Source organism: Centruroides vittatus, unplaced genomic scaffold (assembly GCF_030686945.1).
Source record: "Centruroides vittatus isolate TY-2023 unplaced genomic scaffold, ASM3068694v2 contig_370, whole genome shotgun sequence".
Classification (NCBI taxonomy): domain Eukaryota; kingdom Metazoa; phylum Arthropoda; class Arachnida; order Scorpiones; family Buthidae; genus Centruroides; species Centruroides vittatus.
Window position 1 is genome coordinate 2,722,593 of NW_027122193.1, and position 15,450 is coordinate 2,738,042.

The following is a 15,450-nucleotide window of genomic DNA, read 5'->3' on the forward strand; positions in this document are numbered from 1 at the left end:
AGTTGCTGCTTGGCCGGCGCAAAACATATGCATTTTTATACATTGTAACATGGATTTTGGTTTATGACAAAATAGTCTTTTCCACTACATTTGTACCATCTGGTGCAAAATGTTTAGTTGTATGTCTTAACAAATTTTTGCAATCGTCTTTTTCTGTACTTACTACTTTTGGACATGCTGCTAGATCCAAATCCGATAGCCAAGAGTCTACCACATAATACTGCATTAATGTTAAAACTTGTCCAAAATCAATTAATCTAAAAGACTCATTAGATATATACATTTAAATTCATAAATTTGGAAATGCAAACTTAACTATAACCCGAAGATAATTTTTTAAATGAATCTTTTACAGTGTAGAATTAATAAATATTATCTAATACTTTTTGAATAAGGACTTGTTCATGTGTTATAATGATTTTTTTTATAAATGCATTAAATGTGTGTTTTTGTATGTTAATTTCTGCAAGAAATACAACTTGTGTGTTACAAACAAAATATTTTTGCCAACATCCAAATAGAAATTAACTTAAAAAAATCAATTTGTTATTGTTGGACTTTAAATCAATTCAAAATCATTTGAAATTTGTTGGCTCTTCTCATTCTTTATGAAGATAATGAAGAATATAGTGCAGAACCAAATCATAGCAGTACTTATATTCTGTCTGTTAAAAAATATAAATTTACAACATTAGTATTTTGGAATGACAAAAACAAAATCTAATAACATATTGTATGACTTATATTTATCTTATTTCAATTAACAAATCATCTTTAAGGCAAATGAAGTAGGTCTCGTATTACTCTACTGTTTCTCTTCAAAAGAAATGAACTTCAAAAGTAAAAGGATTTAATGTTTACTCTCTATAGATTCAGACTGCTAAACTTTTTGAAGCAGACATTTAAATGGAATTAATAATAATTACATACATTTTATAAACAAATAAATATTTTATTCTGACTTCTTGGAGTGAAAACCAAAAACTGCTTTATATGGAACACTCACATGAACCAACAACCATGCACTTTTGAAACCTTGCTCCATCATCAGGGTCCGCTTACAAAAATTCATCATTAAATGGAACATTTGATCATCAAATTTTTGTAGGTGGACGCTGATGACGGAGCAAGGTTCCAAAAGTGCACGGTTGTTGGTTTATGTGAGTGGGCCAGATAAAGCAGTTTTTGGTTTTCATTTGTCAAAACAAAGAATGATAATTTTATTTATGAACTGTAACAACAGATTAAACAGTTTTGTTGTTAATACTTATAAAAATTCACTACCAAATGAATTCAAACACTACACATGATACTTAAGCAAACAATTGTAAACATAAAAATATAATTAATTTGTAGTTGTTAAATGTTCTTAAAAGGAAAAAATACTTTTTTAAATTAATCTTTAACTATCCAGAAGTTTAACACACAAGGAATTTGTTTATTAAATAAGTAACTGATGACAAAAGTACATAAATTAGATCCCATTGTTATCTGTATCTACATTTTGTCATCATATCACTGTGCAAAATCTTTTTATAGTAGAAAGATACTTTTTACTATTTAATAGATTAACTAAATAATTTGTATGCAAATCAAATACAGCATATTTATTAATGTATACTAATATATAAAAAGCACATCCCCAAAGAAATTGTTTTCGGACATCAAATATATGTATTTCAGTGACATTCCAAATGCTCCAGATGATAAAAGATATGTTCAAACCCATCTTTTTTATGTGGTATGTTGTTTTTTTTTAGTAATGAAAATATAGTTGTACAATTTATTTTTTTTATTATCTGTAAATAGTGTTAAAAATTCTGTTTTGATTAAATTCATATCAACAAAAAAATGAAGTTATTTCTAAAATGTTAAATTATGGTGAATATGTGATGTAATAATTACCATATTTTCGACAAGTTGAGGTCTATGGCGACGGACCGTCTTCACAGCTTGGAAAATGTCAACTTCTCTGTGTTGTACAACCTGCTCTGTTGCTACATTTGCAGCACAATACACTCCTACCCTACTCCTTCCATTCCTTTAGCAAAATGAATTGTTTGAATTATCTATTTGATTACATGAATACAGTACATTTATTTAATTCTAACAGTCTATTCTGCATGTTTTATTAAAATTATTTAAATATAATTTCATTTTTCATATGTATTATTTCACAAAGAAACTGTAGATTTTTTTTAATCGGATACTTACGCAGATAACACCACAACCGGGCCATACTCCGTCCTTTGCCTCCATCTCTCTACCATGTTCATCAATTCTACTAAAGCATTAGTAGACGTAGGCACTTTGTGACCTACCGGCCAACACGTCAGTTGAAACAACTGAGTCGTTCTCGGTTCGGCTTTGACGCCGGCCATCAGTTCCGTGAGCGACACTATCTGCGGAAATTTTTACACCCCTTAGTTTTTACCAAACTTTTTATTTTAATAGACGACAGAATAAAAATTCCAAATATTTAACATCAAAAAGTAAAAATTCAACATGTTCAAGATCAAATTAGAAATATAACAGAATTATATTTGTCTACATCTAATTTACAGGAAACTAACAAGATTTGGTGATCATTGGGTGTGTCTAACACTAAAATAATTTGTAAGTAATGTGTACAAGGTGCAAATATCTACAGTCTGATGGGAAAAAATACTAAAAAATGACTATATATTTATCCATTCATTGTTTCCAAAACACTAAATACTTATGAATTTTAGGTAATATAATGGTGCAATAACAATTTTTGTTTGCTCTTAAATTGTAATTTAGAAAATATTAAGGATATTTGTAAAAAAAAAAACAGCTTTGTTCTTACATATTTCCATCCCAAATTGCAAGACAACAGGATTTTTTTTTTATTTGTGATATTTCAAATCAAAGAGAACCATAGAGTTGTTTAAGCACAAACTGATTATTAACTCCCTTGCAAAATAAGTTGATTATAATATCTATCTGAACAACAACAAGCTTTAAATGCTAACATCCAAAAACTAAAAATGCTTATTGATATATAATCAATATCAGTTTAATTTATAAGTCTATCCTTTGCCATAAACTTTAATCATTATATTTATTTGTAAAGTATATTACCTTAAATCAGTATTTATTAGTCTATTTGAGTTAAAAACTGTTTTATTGTTAGCTTTTAAACAGCATTAATCTTTGCAAGTCTAGAATTTTTTGACATTTTAAATGGTTTTTGGAAGAATTGTCAGTTCAACTGTATTTCGTCAAGAAGCAGCAAACCAGCAAAACTGATGTAGTTCCAAAAAAGATCATACGAAGAATAATATTTGCTATCTAAGAACTAAGCTGTTAATATAGAATATTGTAAATTTTACTAAAATTTGAATAAAGAAAGCAAATATACGTAATATATTAGTTAGAAAAAGATTTACAGGAAAACAATGAATTTAAATATATAGGATTTGTAATCATGCGATATTATTTAGGAGGTAATTTACAAGTGTTTTTAAAGTAATGGAAGAAATTTATAAAGGAGGAAAAATTATATTGCCTTTATTTTCTTTAAAACACATAATAATGCCATTATTCTATTTGTGCAGATTATTTTTTTTTCTCCTCATGTTTTACAGAGCAGTATTCCATTCCTCTTTCTTTAATGTGTCAAATCCTACACAAATTATGCAATTTGTCTTTCGTGCATATTTTAACGAGTGCCGAGGAATATTAATTTGAAGTTCGACAATACCTTACGTCATTCGACGGAAGTGGCGATTCTAAGAGGATATTTTTATTATTTTACCGAAAGTTGGGAAGGAATAAAAAATTTATTGGCAAATCACAAGAGAAATTTCTTCGTTATATAATTTTACTCTTAAAACTCATTACCATTTTGATTTTGTATGGATTGGCCAATTAGTTTTCGAAGCAATGTTTCGTATTATAATTATTTATCTTTACATCCCTAAAATTCATTATTAATTTTACATTTGAGTTTTGTAGCCCGACGCGTATCGCTTAAGCAATTAATGCGAGAAAACGAAACAACCTACTCTCTTTAAAAGAAGCTTTTGCAACCACCCCAGAATTCAGAAGGTGCGAGCAATGGATAAAGTTACAAAACTTTGAAAATTACTAGTTTTAAAACACTTGAATTTTTTAAGAAGTGACATTTTCATTTCAATATAGTAGTAAATATTTTATATTGTTTTCCACCTTAATAGTTAATCTGTTCCGACACGTCGGACGATAGAACAAACCATTTAGCAAGGTATTAATTACGAATATTATCAAAGAAGGCTTACTTTCCAATAAATTTAAAAGGTTACAGGTAACTAACTAACTGAATATTTTGAAATAGAAATTTTTTTCTTTAATCTTCATTTGCAAGAATAAGAAGGGTTGTTTTGCAATTTTTAATGTAATTTGCCGAAGGGTTTGTCATTTAGTATAATTATAAATTATTTTATCTTTTTGTGAAGCTTTGTCTTTTGTACGAATTGCCTTAACAATATTACAAGTTTTTTAGAAATAATTAAATTCTATTTATCAAATGTTTTAAAGAAAATAAAGTTTAGGCCATAATAATTATTATTTTCTATAGCAGGGAAATCGAAAATAATTATCTCCCAAATAATATATTCTAACTTCTTAAGGGAATGAGGTAGTCGTATAGAGGATACGAATATTGGATTTAGGGTAAAAGTAAACAAATTGTCAAAACTTGTGCTGGAAGAACCTGGGTGGCAGACGTGGATGCTCTCGGTTGTGAATCTGTGCACTTAAATATCCCGGGAATGAAGTGGTAAGAGGAACGATAAGACTTCTGAACAAACGTGTAGGGACGTCACAAGCACACGGCGTGAAAACAGAGAAACAACTTTATGGTTAAGTCGTATAATATAATAATGAGCTGACTGACATAAACACAAAATGTTGAAGATTAGTAGAAATTTGGGAAGAAGATTAAAGAAATGTTATTTTGTGGGGTGGTATATTGAATTAGTTATCGCAAAATTACAATTAAAAAATACCTTCTTTAAAATCTTGAAGATCCACGTTTTGATATTGGGATAATGGTTATAGGAGACGAGTTCTACGGTGAAAACGGGTCCGTACTTTTTTCGTTTCTCTCTCTCCGTGGGCCAAAACGGGGGAAATGCCTAAAAAGAAAGATAAGTTTAAAATTGTACGGTAAATTTGCTTTTACGATTCGTAGAAAATACGTCTGTCCAATATAAAACACTTTGACTCGATATTAAGTAGCGAAAGATTCCTTCCCGAAAGAGTATTACAAAGGTCAAAACAATAGTTTTGAGTGTTACCGAGTGAGTTCCATTAACCAAGAGATAAAAGGAAGAGTTAGTTTTTTACAGTCAATGTGTTACAATGCAAAGTCATTATTTAATACGTTAAAAGGTTATTTTTCCAAGAAGGTTTCACTCGTGTTCACGGGAAGGAAGGAAAGAACTATCTCTTTTTTTACTTTCTTGAATAATAGAATTTTGAGAATCAATTTATTTTAATAGTTCTGTCTCTAGGTGTCCCGTTGTTTGGAAGACTTTTAGTGTCGGCGGAGTCTTCGCTCGTTCGTTACGTGCTTTGATTTATTCAGTGTAGCCTAAGTATAAAGGAATACGATATCGACCGATTAGTTAACCAACTTAAATCGTATATGTATTGCCTCTCCGAGATAAAATCTTACGATAATAAACAAGAAAACACCCCGTAAGTAAGTACTCACATTACAAGGAACGGGACTGCATAAGACGATGACGGAATTACATTCGTGATCGTACACCAACGACCAAAAATCCGCGATGGTTTTCTGTAAAGGCCACTCCGTCACGATGTATTCCTTCGGTCTCGTATAACCCTAAAGAATAAAATCAAAAATATTAAAAATGGCCGTAATTTGTCTTGTACGTTTCTAAAGCACTACAACAGTATCATTGACACTTGCGTACAAGTAGCTAACCTCCAGCTGCATATTTTAAATTACAACTCGGTTCGGTCACAAAACGTAACAAATCATTGCAAATGTTATCTATTCTCGCAAGTATCGATTCATTCTACCGCCCGCTTGAATTATTGCTATTGATTAAAGTAATTCTTGTAAATTCATTTCTTTCGACTTCATCTTCGTAATTTTATGGCACTTAAAGATAAGTTTACTCAACTTTAATATAAAATGTCGAAATATATAAAAGTAAAGGCTACAAAATAGAATTTTTAGGAGGGAAGAGAGAAAACATCCCGCGTGCATTACAGGCAATTCGATAGTCTAAGGCGCATCTGCAGCCTCCAGAGACCTTACAAACCACATTATAATTTTAATAAAATAGATCACGTTCCGGTGACATAAAGCACGGTTGCATTTTTATCAGATATTTATCTCATTCGCCAACAAACTAACGTTTACACCACGAAACACTCCAACGACATTTCTCGATACAAAGAATCACGTGTCATTTCTAAAAAATACGTCACAAAGAATATCAATGATAATTCAATATCTAATAATAAGTACACACATTACGCTTTTCCCTCTGGCCCCCTCCCTAGGCTTAAGCCTAGGGAGGGGGCCAGAGAAAACAAAAATTGTTTAGTTGATACGTTACGTAACGTAACTTAATGTCACTTTAATCAGAGGAGGACAGGGAGCAAGGTCGGGGAAGACTTACTAAATCTCAACGAAGGCCAGGGTGATATATATATATATATATAACGATTTTACAGTAGATAAATAGGATTAATTCTGTTTGAACAGTAAATATTCAGCGATAATTAATAAATGGGACCTTTTTTACCATTCCTACTATCCTAATGAAGTGTTCCGTTTACAATAACTCGCGAGAATTTGCCGAAGCTGTTAATGACTTTCCTCCATGCTGCTTAATTATTTGCGCATACAAGATTAAAATAAACAATTAATTTAACACGGTTAATATTTTATTATTCCAAAAACACAATAAAACAAAAATGCCTCTTTGTTTTGGTGTTGCGCTTTGCCAACAGGGATCTATATTTTTAATGCGGTAATAAATTTTCTTTCCCAGAAAACAATTTTTGTATATTTAAAGGGGGACATAAAAATACCTCGTTTAGTTTGATACCCGGTTAACAGATGGCAGAACGATTTTGACAGTTAAAACCATAGAAATCGATGGTTCTTCCAATGGCAACGTTAACAAACCAATTGAATTTGTAAGAAAGTTTTTATTACGTTAACACATCGCATCGATCGCCAATTTTACAACCTTCTCCGCCATTTTCTTTTCTAAATATTCCAGCTTATATTTTTTTTTTTATATAATTAACCTACAAACCAAACTTTCTGCCATGTTTTTTTACCTGAAACATTTGAAAATCTTTTAAGATTTTAAAACATTTACAACATTTATGCCAAAATAAATTTGGCAACTATATTCGTAACAAAGTTTACCCTTTAAAAAATATCCATTAGAACGATAACAAAGTTAGTCGGCCGGAAAATGTATTCTAGAAAAAAAAAGAAAATCTAGAATTATGACGTGTAAAAACGTCAACTTCGACGTAACGAATATTTGAAATAACGATGTTAGGAGCGTGTAGAATGAATTATTTACATAGTTCTGTAAATAAGTAATGACGTTTAATTGATTCGGAAATACTTGGAAGTTGCAAACACTGGAGAAAATACGTTACGCTACTGATTGGCCGTTCTCTGACAATTACGCCAATGCTAATTATTTCCAACGTTAATGAACGTTCTGCTACTGTTTGGTTCCGAATTAAACTGTTTACTACCATTCTAACAGAATATAAAACGATAATTTCGCTTCGGTTACTATCTGTAATGTATTTGTATAGAGTACAATGCAAGTAACTGAGTAAATTCGCTCCGAAGTAATGCTCGTTAACTGGCGTAACTCGTTAGAAATACGAGAAATTCTAGATTTTTTATTACTAATTAAATCGATGGAAATACGCTTGATCTATAATATAGATTCTTCGAACAAACGATGCGTAATTTTAATTTTAATTCCCGAATAGCTTAATAAATAATTCTGAAAGCCAATAAGAAATCCCGTTTTAAAGTCCGTTAATTAAAATTATCGTCCTTAATAATTTTTAACCATAAAATTTTCAATGAAAATTATTTACTGATCCATAAAAAAATCCAGTAACGAGTTGCTTAACTTTCCCGGAAACATTTAAAATTTTGGGGCGCCATTTTTACGATATTTTATTTAAAAATTTTTTTTTTCTATTTTTAACTATTGTAAAATGGCAAAAAGCTTAATTTTGACGGTAGGGATGGGTTTTATTATTAATAGTAACGAGTAAAATCGCCATTAAGTCCGACCACACTCGAAATACGACACACAATCCTTTTTATCTCCCCAATCCCTCGACCTTTAACCACCAAAATTTAACAGCATTAATCACCCTAATAAACAAATCCATTTGCCAAATTTCAGAAATTTTCGACAAAAAGCTCGGGAGTTATTAAGCTTTAAATAGGATGAACACACACACACACACTAACATCCGTACATACAGAAAAAACATTCGAATTTTTTGCATTTCCGGTCGTTTCGAGGTGACCCGAGTGCAAAAATTAAAAATTTGAGGAGCTATTTTTTCCACCGATTGCCATACTTTCCCTCTGTTATACATAACAGAGGCCGGAAAATACAATGCGTAAGATGGCGATGAACAATTGAAGGTTAATGTTACCTATGGTTCCAAAATGGCGGCTCGTCTCTGATTCCAGCAAATAGAAAAAAGGAAACAGTGGAGACGCACGTTCTAACCTAACCTAACCTATTCTAATAATTTTGTTGGTAATAATTATGGTAATTTATTAGAATAGGTTAGGTTAGGTTAGAACGTGCGTTCCCACTGTTTCCTTTCTTGTATTTGCTGGAATCAGAGACGAGCCACCATTTTGGAACCATAGGTAACATTAACCCAATTGAACATTTACTAATATTTTTTCTAATTATTTTTCGAATACGAACATTGCATCGGTGCGTGCAATAAAACGAATTGTATTGTCCAAAAGAAGTGCTCTGATGGTGGAGGGAAGAACTTTGACAATATTCAAATACTTGCAAATCTAGCGAGATAATTTTACAAATATCAAAACCACTTAAGCGTTATAAAATTCGCAATAAAACGGGAAAGTATTTGTTTAATTAACGATAATAATCTACCGGCGTGTAATGAATTCTCAAAGAGAAATTTGCAATTCAGAAAATTATCATCATCTACACTAGGAAGCCGCTCCCCGAGGAATTTTTAAGATTTACTTGTCTTATAAATCATGAAACCTCTAGAATTTTCTCTCCATCTTTAAATAACGTCTTTCTTAAAATACGAATTTACATATTAATCAACAGATTAAATTATATTCACGCGTGTTTAGGCCGAAATCTGCTTACTGGAGCGCGTGTTTTAATCTTATAACCAAGTGTTTGTTCATAAAATTTGAATTCTGACGTTAAGTTAAATTAATTTTCCGGACATTTTTCTCGGGTTTATTAATCGAAATTGTTTGCATTTTACTAAATTTAATCGAGCGCTACAAATATTGTAAATATTTAGAAAATTGTTGTATATAAAATTCAAAGAAAGCCCATACGAGACACACCACAACCGCGTGAAAATACACATCAAAATATAGTTTATGATAAATTTAAAATAACAACATAGACAAGGAACGTTCCTTGTTTTCGAGGCCAATTTTTGATAGACGTATAGTACAGTACATAAGACAATAGACATAAAGGGGTCTAATGAACGATGCTTATTTGCAGGATAGGTTAGAATTTTGTTTCTGTTGTATGTTAATAATGGAATTTGGGGTCCTTTGAGGATTAGGAAAACGACAACACAGACCAAGGGCACCCCTACACATTTCATAATGGTACAGGCCTATATTTTTAGATATAGGAATGATCTAATTGGACTGCAATTTGAAAAAATCGTAGGCCTATAAATTCTCACTGTCGTCTTTCCTTAATCTCGAGAACGAAGTTCCATAGATGAAAGTCGAGATTAGACACCGAAACCTTAGGGGCAGGAAGCCCCTATTAACTACATATAAACTTCCCACGCAAAGCGGAAGTCACGTTATTTTCAATTCAAAAATTTTCCCCAAAAAGGTATTAGAAAGATGACCGGCACAACTCCATCGTTAAAGGAAAAGTATGACGTACAAAGGCACGACGCCACTAATTTGAGGTTGAGAGCATATATTTTAAATTAAATAAATAAGATTAAAATTGCAGCCCGGCAGTGCGACCGTGTCACAATAAATAATTGCTCGTTTATATATATTATAACGTGTAATTTATGTACTAAATAAAGTATTTAATATACATTTTGTGTGTATATAAATTTAGCGCCCAGTTCGATCGCCTCCGAAATTGGCACTAAACCGAGTGTGGCGCTAAACCAAAGTACCTCAAACAATAAGAATTGTGTCGTTATAGATTCGACAAGTATTCGTTGGCGCTATATCAAGGTCTGGTTGTACACACATACGTACAGGTATAAAATTAAAAAAGTAAAAAAACAAACTTACATCGACGAAGACGGCGTTGATATAATCGGTGTTATCGTTACTTTGAAACGACGTTAAATATGGCCGAAAATTATCAGCTGAAAACGAAAAAAAAAATAATAATTATAATTTTAATTAAAAAATTATGCAAAACGACAAAATAGAATAATCTTGATTAACGGCGATGAAATTAAATTGAAAAGTAATTAATTATGCGCCTATTTTCCATATTGCTTAATTAGAATAATCGTTTAGAAGTTCTCCGTGCAATTTTTTTTACCATTTAATTAAATAAACGGCAACTTTTTAAATATACAAACGATATTTATTTATTTACTCCGACTGAATTCTTAATTTTGTACAGTCGATTCGGTTTAATTTCATTACGTGCTCCGTTAAGTTGGCCACTTTTGTATTCTTTACATAATTCATCGACGTCGCTTGTGTATATCTACGCGTAAACTATACATAAACACACGCGTACACGTTATCCTATGGGCGAAAAAGGGCAAATGTCTGAAGTCAAACGCTGTATATATGACCCCTAATTCAAATTCGCCCGGGTCCCTCAAATCCATAACGAGCCACTGATTTATATAAATGAAATTTGTCAGCTTTATTTGCAATTTAGGAAAACTGAATTAAGTTGTACATTGCTGTTTCGGCGATCGATACGCCTCGTTTTTGTTAACTTCTTTAGAAAAGGAAACGAATAAAGAAGAATTTTACTTAATTTCGAACTTAGAAAAAAGGATATTACACGAAAAATCGATTCATCAATCATAACTTCGGTATCGAGATACGTTTGTCTACGGACATAAATCATTGGTGGGCAAACCCTCGGAGTTGAAGAATATTTTCAAAAATTATAAGATACGAAACAAAAGCTTGACACTACTTCGCTATTGTATAATTACAACTAAAAGTAAATGATAATTGCGGCCGTGCCAAATTTCTGCCTAAAAATGGTGGCCGTTTTAAGCGTGAGGCCCCTGCCAAAAGAAACATTACGTAGATATAGAACGAATACAGAGACGAGGGCCCTAAGAGGAATGGGCATTTCCAGTAGTGGGCACACTGAGGTAATGGTATTATGTACCTATTCCTCAACAGATAATAGATGTACGGTACATAAAAAGTTTTCGGAGTACACGACGCATAAAATTATAAATGTTTTATTATATATAATTGTACCATTACGAGAGCCCGTGCACCATTATTTGCGTGTTATTTACCCCGTAAATAAATAAAATTGTTATCTAGAATATTAGCGCACCCACCGAATAATTGATTAAAAATGCAAAACAGTATTTCAAACGTGCAATTTAGAAGTATTTATTAAAAGTTCATCCGTTCGGAATTGTAGAAAACTCGTGAATAGCAGCTACTTTAGTACAGCCGTTCTGGTTTATTTTTATTCTTAAACTATATAAAAGCATCGGTAAATTCGACTTTCATATGTCTTTATGCTGTAAAAAAAAGAGAGAAATTCTTTTGTCGAAGAGATTTAAAATATTTATATTAACTATAAACATTTCAAAGACCCGCACAACTGCAAGTTTAGTTCTGTGAATTGGTAGATGATAACAAAAGAGTATAGAAGCTGTAGAATTTAAATGGGGGGAATGGAAAACATTCGAGGCGTGTGTGCTTTGAATACTTTACGTCATAACTTTGTAAATTTGTAAAATTTATTTTCTAGTTTTGGCTTAAAAAATCGATTATTCCCTCTGTAATATTACTGTCGATACGTTATAAAATAATGTACTCACGTGGTACAATTGCAACATCTCTGTTCTTTTCTCTGTTTTCGGGTCGATGTCCTCCGGCGCAATCACCAATCGACAACTTGGAGGCCATTTTGCATATTTTCTACACGTTTAAAAATAATAAAAATTTCATTATTAAAAAAGGGAGGGGTGCGGATTCGTAAATTAATTTAAGAAATAAATAAACCATCGAATGGTACAACAGAATCAAGCAAATATTTCATGCATTTTGTACAATCGACAGCATTTAGTAAACAAGGTCTGTATTAAAAATCGTTTCTAAGAATTACGGCTTAAAAATCGATGGTATATTTAATAATTTAATAGGTTTTTTAAGGTATTTTTTACTCGTTTACTGTGGAAATTTATCCAGTTTTATACAATGTAAGCATACGTAAAATGGAAGGGCCTTTACAAATAATCCACTTCTATCCAAAATGAATACATAATTAAAAATAATATCCACATTCTGAACATATTTATGCAAGGCTAATAAAATGAAGAAGCGTGGAAATTAAATTGTAAAGAAATAATAGTGGAATTTCTTTGAAATTTAAGCAGAAAATGTCGATTGGCATGCAGCAGGCCAATAACGTAAATATATCCGAAAGGAAAGAATTAATTCTTATTTAATTTTTTCTTAAAATTCAATTCTAAACAACCATATTTATTTACTTATTTGTTTACTGAAGCGGGCCATATCCAGCATATTAAAAAAAGCACATAACTGTTACGAGGGATTCCACATCAAGAGAACTTTTCGGTACTTACCAAACACTATACAAAGTTAGCATTGCGGAGAAAATTAAAATTAAAAAATGGTGCTTTAAATAAAAGATAAATTAAAATGCAAATCATCTTAATATAAATTAAATTTATTTAATTTATATCCTTCCTTAATTCTAATTTATGCTCAACTTATATGAAAAATCTTTATTCTACCAATGAAATTAGCATTAATCTTGATATTATAATTTATATTATTATAATAAAACGTTAATCTAATTCTTATTTTTATAGTTATTAACGATATAAACCGGCTTAAAACCATTATCATTAGTTATAATCTCATAAAATTGAATTATTACAGAAGAGGATTAATGGAGAAGCCATTAAAAATTCAATTCATTCCAACTTGGAGATTAACGTGATTGTTTTTTTTTCTTGTTGCAGAAGCAAAAATACTAAAAAAATCCTCTCGATTATAATCTATTAACGATTAAAATTAACGCCTAATACATCTTTGCTTCTCTAGAATTAAGTTTTTTATGGTTAAATTCGTCAATTCCCACAATACTAATTGGGTTAATTGCACGACAAACTGAAGATTTACATCAAGATCCACTAATGGTAGCATTGGTACGACGTATAAAGAGCAATTTTTATTGAATTTTTAAGCAATTCTGCCGAATTTTTTTGTGGTTTCATTAACTTTCTAGAACTTCATTAGTCCAAGAGCCATCTTTTTCATTAAGAATAATTAGCCGACAATGCAAATTGATATATACACGTATAATAATTCAGGCAATTAAAATTTCATCAACAATCCTGAAAAAAGAAAAAACCGCCTTTGAGTTAAGAAGATTGCATCGATTAATCAATTACACGGTGCAATTAATCCACTAATCTCCTGATGGTACTTCATATTTAAACCGCCATTTTAAAAAGGTACAATTAAGTTTCCCCCCCCTCCACAATAAAATGCTTAATCTGTGTTCTATCGTCGCCAGTTTAACTGATTTTATGTTTTAATTTTGCTAAACTTTTCAAGTTATGTGCAAATGTAATTAACATTACCTTCGGGAATACGCTAATTGCCCGTGTTCTATACACAAATTATCAATTTTAAGCAGTATAGGCCTATAGAAAGTGAAATTGTGTGTGTCTAAATTATATTTCGTGTTCTTTTGCCCTTAATTATAATGAGAGTTGTGTTTAACTTTAATTATTCTGGTAACGTGAAATACTGGTAATTAAATTACTCCTCCTCCTACTTTATAAATCAAATCAATCATAAATTAAATGGGGGAAAAAATCTAAAGAAGAATATATATTGAGATTAAGGTTAAAGTTTATCGAATAAATGAAAGAAATATCACTTTTCTTATTATTTTCGTGTGTTTTAGAAGCTGGAAAGCATTAAAGTTTATTATCTGTCGAAAGATTCGTCCAAATCTGTAAAAATTCTCTTATTTTCGCTAAATTCCTTCAATCGAATAATCAAAGTATGGCACTTTACTTAATGTATAATTAATTTAGGTTAATGTTACCTATGGTTCCAAAATGGCGGCTCGTCTCTGATTCCAGCAAATAGAAGAAAGGAAACAGTGAGGACGCGCGTTCTCACCTAACCTAACCCAACCCATTCTAATAAATTACCATAATTATTACCAACAAAATTATTAGAATACAGTAGACCTCCCTATAACACGGTAGAAAAATTCCGTGTTATATGAATCCGTGTTATATGAATCCATGAGCCAATCACAGTCCGGCACACGGGCTGTGATTGGCTCATGTAGTTAAGTGACTCGTACAACACGGAATCATATAACACGGAACTTTTCTACCGTGTTATAGGGGGGGTCTACTGTAAGTTAAGTAAGGTTAGAACGTGTGTCCCCACTGTTTCCTTTCTTCTATTTGCTAGAAACAGAGACGAGCCGCCATTTTGGAACCGTAGGTAACATTAACCTTAATTTATAACTGATTACATTCAAAATTAAAAGTAACTCGGGAGCTAAAAAATTATAAAAATTCTATAATTTTCTAACATTTCTTTCAATTTTTAAAGTAAAATGTATAAAATAAGATCAATTTTTCAACAAGATCTTTGAATTAACATTATCTTTTTTATTAATTCAGTGCATTAATACTCTATCAAAACCTGTATTAATGCCGAGAAAATATTCAATTAGATTAAACGTTTTTAAATAAATGAATAAAAATATTTATACTTTACAGTAATCACACGTTAGAAATTCCTATTATTACATCCGTTTTAAATCAATAAAACCATTAAAAAAAAATAGGGGAAAATTCAATCCACTTAATTTTATATCATCATCATCATCATCATCATCATCATTATAATAATTACATTGAAAATACCGAAAATCCGAAAGGAAAATTACAAATTAAGTTTATTTA

At 31.0% G+C, this 15,450-nt stretch overlaps 1 pseudogene; it reads right to left on the reverse strand.

Moving 5' to 3' along the window:
- Nucleotides 1–339: 339 nt before the first annotated feature.
- The window catches only part of LOC136975320 (receptor-type tyrosine-protein phosphatase mu-like), a 44,535-nt pseudogene continuing 29,424 nt past the window's right edge, over nucleotides 340–15,450 (reverse strand).